Below are 7,389 nucleotides of genomic sequence, written 5' to 3'. Positions count from 1 at the left end.
AGGGCTCCTTCTAAGAACCTGAAGCCCCCACAGATGTGGCCTGCCTCTTCCTGTCCAGTTTAGAAAGCTGTCTAGAAAAGGCTTCGAGCAAATCAGGTCTCCCTAAATTAAATCAGGGCTGTGCATTGAGGTCTTACAGGCACCATGCTGCCAGGGAAACCTCACAGGATCTTTAGGGCAACACAGATCCACTGTGCAGGGCTTCTCAGTCCCCAAGGCAAGCCCAGATCCAAGCTCAGAGGCTGCCGGCTTCATTCAGAAGGTTTTCACCCCCCACAGCCAGTTCCTCCCAGTCTCGCCCCAGGAGTGGTTCTGGAGGGCCCCGGACAAGGCCATGGCCCCAAGGGGCAGGACATAGAGTGGCTCCACCAGATAACCAGTGTCGCAAGAGTCAGCATGCAATGGCCACGGCCTTGTCAGGTATCCAGTGATACCCGCAAAGGGTAGCAGCTCCATCAGAAGGCAATGGGGTCCTTCATGACTGTGAAGCAGCCACATGCATAAGCAGTGGAGACAGTACTTTACAAAGAAGGAAGTGAATAAAAAAAAAAAAAACAAAGAAAACAAAGAAGGAAGTGGCTTTGCAGAGAGCTGAGAGAGACAGAGAGAGAGAGAGAGAGAGAGAGAGACAAAGAGACACAGAGAAACAGGGAGGCACAGAAACTGATTCGTGATTGCTTTTCTGTGTTTTTTTTTTTTAAGATTTTATTTATTTCTTCATGAGAGATACAGAGAGGGAGAGAGAAGCAGAGACAGAGGCAGAGGGAGAAGCAGGCTCCATGCAGGGAGCCTGATGTGGGACTTGATCCCGGGACTCCAGGATCACTCCCTGGGCCAAAGGTAGGTGCTAAACTGCTGAGCCACCCAGGGATCCCTCTGGTTCTTGATTTTTTAGAGAAGTGTTGCACTCTTTGCTTTGGGTTCGGTGAAATATGCCTGACACTCCTCCTGCCTTAAAACAAACAAACAAACAAACACCAAAAAAGCTCCCCCCGCCCCAAACCATCTTTTAATACTGAAATAACTCTAGATCTGGAGAAAGTTGCAAGGATAGTCCAGAGAAGTCCCATGGACCCCTCACTGTTTCCCCCATGGTTATAGTTTACATAACTATAGTACAATATCAAATCAGGAAATTGACGTTGGTATAATGTGTGCCATTTTGCCACATGTGTAGATCTGCAGTCAAGACACAGAACTAGTCCATCCTATAAGCATCTTCTTACTACCACCCCTGTGTAGTCACCCCTCTTCCTACCGTTCCTAGTCCCTGGCAGCTACCAATCTGTTTTTCACCTCTCTAACTGTCATTTTGAGAATATTCTATAAGTGGAATCATGATCTGTCGCCTTTTGAAGCTGAATTTTTTTTAAAGATCGATTTATTTATTTATTTATTTATTTATTTATTTATTTATTTATGAGAGACACAGAGAGGCAGAGACTTAGAAAGACAGAGAAGCAGGTTCCTCACAGGAAGCCCAATGTGGGACTCGATCCCTCGACCTGGGATTATGCCCTGAGCCAAGGCAGACGCTCAATTACTGAGATACCCAGTCATCCCGAGGCTGACTTTTTTTTTTTTTAACTTAGTGTAATTCTTTGGGATGCACCCAAGTTGTTATATATATTAATCGTCCATCCACTGCTATTGCAGACTAGTATTCCGGTCATGGGTCTACTATATTCATTTAACTAGTCACCTCTCCAGAGACACTTTGGTTGTTTACAGTTTGGAGTTATTACAAATAAAGCTGCTATGAGCATTTGTGTACTACCCATTTTGTGTGCACATGTTTCCATTTTTCTGGGAAGAATGCTGGGGAGTGCAATTGATAGGTTGTATGTTGAGTGTGTGTGTTGTTGGTTTTCTTTTTTTCCAAGAAACTAAGACTCCTTTCTGGAGTGGCTGTGCCGTTTTACAGTCACTCCAGCTATGTATGAGAGTTCCAGATTCTCTTCATCATCGCTAGATTTGATATTGCCATTTTTTATTTTATTTGTTCTAATCTCATTGCGGTCTTACGTTGAATCTCCCTTATCCCTAATAATGTTAAACTTTTTTTTTTTGGTGTATATGTGTTGTCTGTATATTCTCATTGATGAAACGTCTCTTTATATCTTTTGCCCATTTTCTTTCTTTTTTTTTTCCCTTGGCAATCCTGTATTTATTACTACTCCCAAATTTCAACAATCATCTCATTAAGCTTATCTGTAAAACACTGATATATGAAGAGGGGTGTGAGGGTGTGGGTGGGAAGGAAGGCTATCCACTTCTTCATGTCTGCAGAGAAAGCTCTTTTTGGATGACAATCCCATGTGCAGATCTGAGCATAAGCACGTGACTGTTATTCTTAGCAACAAGTAAAAAAAAAGAGGAAGAACTCATTTAAAAAATATTTATTTATTCATTTTTAGAGAGAGAGCGAGAGTGAAAGCAAGAGAGAGAAAGAGAGAGAGAATGTACACCCAACTGTACATGGGGCAGGGGCAGATGGGGAGGGAAAGCATCTCAGACTCCCCGCTGAGCTGGGAGCCCTTCCTGCTGATGACATAGGAGCCACCCAAGTCCATGCTTGAAGTGGACTTACTGAGTGGTAGCACTGGATCCCACAACCCTGAGATCGTGACCTGAGCCAAAACCAAGAGTCGAGGCTTAACTGACTATTCCCCGCCAGGCTTTCAGAGAGAGGTGCCACAGTCACACAAGTTCTCAGACAACAGTCTCAGACAATGGTGCCAGGGTGTGTGAGCCATAGTTGGCCAACATGTGTCACCCTGAGGCCACTGCTGTTTCTCAAGGGGAATCTCCTCAATGTGCCTGGAAAGCAGATCATTTGTAACACAGAAGTACACGGACTGGGGCAATACTCGCACAGAATAAATTCTACAGGTTCTTGGGCAGGTTGGTTGATTCTACAAATCTCTTCTGTGATAAATGGTTGTGGAATTATGATTGTGCAAAGGTAATCCCATAAATGGACACTGGGGACGTTTTTACAACCTGCGAAATTCCTAGACCAAACAATAAAGAGCCACCCATACCAAACTTAGACACCGACTTAAGATGCTCCACGCAAGGGCTTCTGAATGAGACAAAGCAGGAAAGACTATCTGAACAGATTTTTGTGCTTCTCTCCAGCCAGCAGATTAGTGGGCTCCATCCCCTCTCCAGCTACCCTCTGCTGTGCCACATCCTGCTCAGATTTTTCCCGGAGAATCTTTTTCTTCTTCTGTATTTTCTTTAACCTATAGAAGTTTCGCTCTCTCACATTGAACTCTGTGATGATACAAGCAAGGGCACATCCAATCCGGGGAATGATGACATGTTCAGTGGCATTTACACTCCCATTAACAGCTTCATCTCCAGTAACAAAAGGAGTCTGCAGCAAACCTACTCCCACTGCTGTGACATTATTCCTCTTTAATTCAGAGGCATTGTCCCCACCTCTGGCTAAGCCAGTCAGTTTGTAACTGTCACTTCCTTGACGGTGATGTTCAAATACTGGCAAAGTATCACCTGCAGCATCCTCCTTGCTGGAAGCTTCACTTAACATTGTGGATAACTGTGGTGCCCAAGTCCCCTCCAACTGTGAACGTGACCTTGGCAAGTAAGAGCAGCTTCTCTCTTCACATTTTCATCTCTGTTATCTCCTTAAGGGCCTGGTGAAACCAGGGAGTTAAGGCATCACATTGTTTCTTTGGGAGGTTTTGAACTGTCTTGCTCCCTTTAATTGAGCCTTGGTGATGGACTGTGCCACTACGAGGGAGCTGTCTCACATGGATCTTTGCTCACATCCTGAAGGTGACTATTTGGCTAGGGTCCCCTGCAATAGTCCCTACCACAGCGCCTTCCTCTGGGGGCAGGATGCTTGTCCTGCCTATTCTCTGTGGTGTGTTTGTGTGTATTGCCTGTTCAGTTTTGATAAAAATACTCGTGTTTGGTTAAGTTTGAAACAGGCTTCGGTTGCTTGAAAACTCACGAGTTGCCTACTTTGGAATTCAACCACAGTAATAGCTAATAGTTATTGAGCACATACTTTGCACCAGGCACTGTTCTAAGTGACTTACAGGTTGGAGTCCCCGTTGATAGATGTTGTTGTTATAAACATCATATGTTGTTGTTCTAAGTGTTAACCACGGTTACAATTTAGTTGACGAATCTAATAAATAAACAGCTTCGTCAGTCCAGCACTGCCGAAATTTGAATTGCCTAAGATTTGTGTTTTGGTTGGGTGAAAAAAAGATCTAAGCCACTGACATCACGAGAGTGCACGAAGCATAAGAGCCACATTGCTCACATTTTTAAAATGTTTTAAAAATTATATAGTACATGTTTCTGTTTTAAGTAAATAGCTGGAAGTGTTCACTTCAATAAATTCTATAGAAGAAAGCTCCCTAACGTTAGTCTCCCCCTAAAATAAAGACAGAAAATAAAAGCTCATTTACGATATACAGTTTTCAAAAATTGCGTTGGTATGAGTGTAGCAGGCTACACAGGCAGTGATCAAATATTCCGAACTCTTGTGCAAGATGAAGACTGTATTTCCTAAAGTTTGGGAAATGACTAGAGCTTTGTTGAGGGTCTCCAAAGTGACTGTGCAGCTGGCCCTTATAATAGAACTACCTCTGTGACAGGTGGGGCCCCTCTGGGGCCTGGGCACTGTCCTCTGGGTCCCAGGGGCCATACGTGTGATTTATCGGTGAGTCAAGTTGTTGAACAGGGACCACCCTTGCATGCCTGGCTTCTGGAAAATCCATCCTCTACGATGCTACTCCTTTCTACACTTCAACATCAATAGGAAGAAGCAGAGCCCCCGTTCCCACACCTTAGACAGTCATGCTTCCACCCTTGGAAGAGCTAAGTGAATGGAGTTCTGCAGTGTAGCCCAGCAGCACATGTGGGTCCAGCGAATGGCCTCATGCGATCCTCCGAGTGTCATTGCCACAGTGTCCTCTGAGCTGTGGAAAATGGCAATCAGCAGAGCAACCTCCTCAATAGATCTGCTCCTCCCAGGCCCCACATCCCGTGGACGAATGTCCAGCTGCTGCATTTCAATGGACAGATCATAGGCAGCTGGCTCCCCCACAGCCGGTGCAGCAGGCCCGGGCTTGGCCTCTGCTCACCCCCCTTCCTCTGTGGAGCTCACGGCAGCTTTGGACTTTGAGGAGTAAGCAACACACCACCCATCTCCTTCCCCTCCATCTGTTCCCTGATGGTGACCCGACCCTCTTGACCTGCTGGCTTTGACCTTGTGAGAGGATTTCTCTCCTCACTCTTTATCCTTTGGACTCCATGCTGGGCACTGGAACTGTATTTCTTTCTCTGTTCCATCATTGGACTACCTTATGCCATCTTGGGGAAGTTCTGGGACTCTCCCATATGGTAAGGCTGGGAGGGTGGAGCCCCCTCTTCCCAATATTAAGTCCCACCAATTCAAATCTAGGCCACACTGACTTATGGGAGTCTGTGTGCAAGTTACCTTGACTCTCTGACTCTGTTTCTTGTATAAATGGGGTGGCGAATCCCTTTCTCACAGGGATTTAGTGAGGTTTAGTGATCACACACCCACGCCCACCCACACAAACACATATATCTAGTCCATCACAGCGTAGTACTCAAATAGTAGATAAATAACTCTAGAAATAAGACAGTTTCCTGCATTTCCCTTTACCCCCACCTTGGTCTCTGCCCTCAGGTTGTGATGTCCTGTCCTCATGCTGCTGGTCCCAGCCCCCTCTCCTATTAGTCAGTAAAGGGGACTCAGACGGAGTGCTCCCCTCCCCTCATAGCAGAGAATCTCTCATTGGTTGCCATCACCATGGCAACTCACTGTCTCCTCCCCCACCCCCCCTTTCCAGAGCAGCAGATTGTGGAGTTCCAGACTTCTCAGCTCTGGGAGGGAGGAGGAAAAAGATGGGGGAGGGGAGCTCTAGAGGCAACCTTGACTGCAAAGGCGGCCACACGGTTCGGGTTTGCTTGGATTCCTAATACCAACCTGGCATGCATGTGGCCTCTATTATCTCTGCACATTCAGGCAACCATTTAGATAGCCATAGACACTCCTGATTCCCTTTGAAATGGGCCAGCTTGGGACCTGAGGGTCCTGAGTTCATGGCACGTGGCATGCATGATAAGCATGTTGTTCCTACAGAAGAAGGGTTTTCTTCCCACTGCCTTTGCAGCACTGCTGAGGTTACACTGCAGGACCAGTGGGAACGAGGTCTGTGAACTCCAAAGGCTGTCAGGGGTCATTTGTTATTCTGGTCATCCGCCCCTGCCTCCCACCCTGTGTGGTTGGCCAGAGTGGGGCAGCCTCATGGGTGCTTTCCTATCCGGATGACAAGTGGGGGTTTGGAGTGTAAGTCCACATGGGGCCCCTGGAGAACAGCATAGGGCATTGGGCAGTGAGATACCAACCACTGGGTCCCAGCTGTGAGGTCCCTACCAGGGCCTGAGAACCTACTTCCTTCCTCCCCAACACGCCTGCAGAGGGGGTACACAGCATGGCTTCTACATGCACAAATTGTGATGTGCAGGGATGCCTGGATGGCTCAGTTGTTGAGTGTCTGCCTTCGGCTCAGGGTGTGGTCCCTGGGTCCCGGGATGGAGCCCCACATCCGGCTCCCCACAGGGAGCTTGCTTCTCCCTCTGCCTATGTCTCTTCCTCTCTTTGTGTTTCATGAATAAATAAATAAAATCTTAAAAAAAAACCTGGGATGTGCAAATGCTCTTTGGTGCACTTGGAATTCAAAAATGATTTAAAAGCATGGGCTGAATGAAGGCAACTTTTGCCTGTTCTCAATCAGCAGCAGGGAGGGTCAGTGAATTGACTGTTGGAACATAAGCTCCATAAAAATGGGTGAGGGGAGGACATCCTGACACCTGCTACAATGGATGAGCCTTGAGGACATGATGCTAAGTGAAATAAGCCAGAAACAAAAGGACAAATACTGTATGATCCCAGTTACATGAGGTAATACATGAGGTAATGAATATGCTAGGATAAGCAAATTCATTGGGATAGAAAATAGATTAGAGGTCACCAGGAGCCATGTGGGAGGGAGAGAGGGGAGTTAGTGTTTAACGGGGACAGAGTTTCAATGTGGGAAGATGAAAGGGTTGTGGAGATGGATGGCCCCAAGGGCTGCACAGCATCGTCGTGGACGTGCTTAATGCCATCGAAGGTCATACAGAGAGATGGTTAAAGTGGTAAGTTTTCTGTTATGCGTATGTTACCACAATAAAAGAAATCCAACCCCCCCAAAGGTGAGGTGAGGTGGGGTGGTGAAGCACTGCCATGGGAATGAGGGGACGGAGAACATGCTCAGTGCTCAGTGAGGCTTTGATGGGTGAGGCATTCTAGAGAAGGGGGTCTTAATTGACAGG

The 7,389-nt window shown here is 46.6% G+C and overlaps 1 pseudogene; it reads right to left on the bottom strand.

Moving 5' to 3' along the window:
- Positions 1-3,109: 3,109 nt before the first annotated feature.
- LOC129523197 (V-type proton ATPase subunit D-like) lies at positions 3,110-5,053 on the bottom strand (annotated as a pseudogene).
- Positions 5,054-7,389: the final 2,336 nt, after the last annotated feature.

Source organism: Nyctereutes procyonoides, unplaced genomic scaffold, assembly GCF_905146905.1.
Source record: "Nyctereutes procyonoides isolate TBG_1078 unplaced genomic scaffold, NYPRO_anot_genome, whole genome shotgun sequence".
Taxonomy (NCBI): Eukaryota; Metazoa; Chordata; class Mammalia; order Carnivora; family Canidae; genus Nyctereutes; species Nyctereutes procyonoides.
This window is presented reverse-complemented; position numbering and strand designations above follow the sequence as displayed.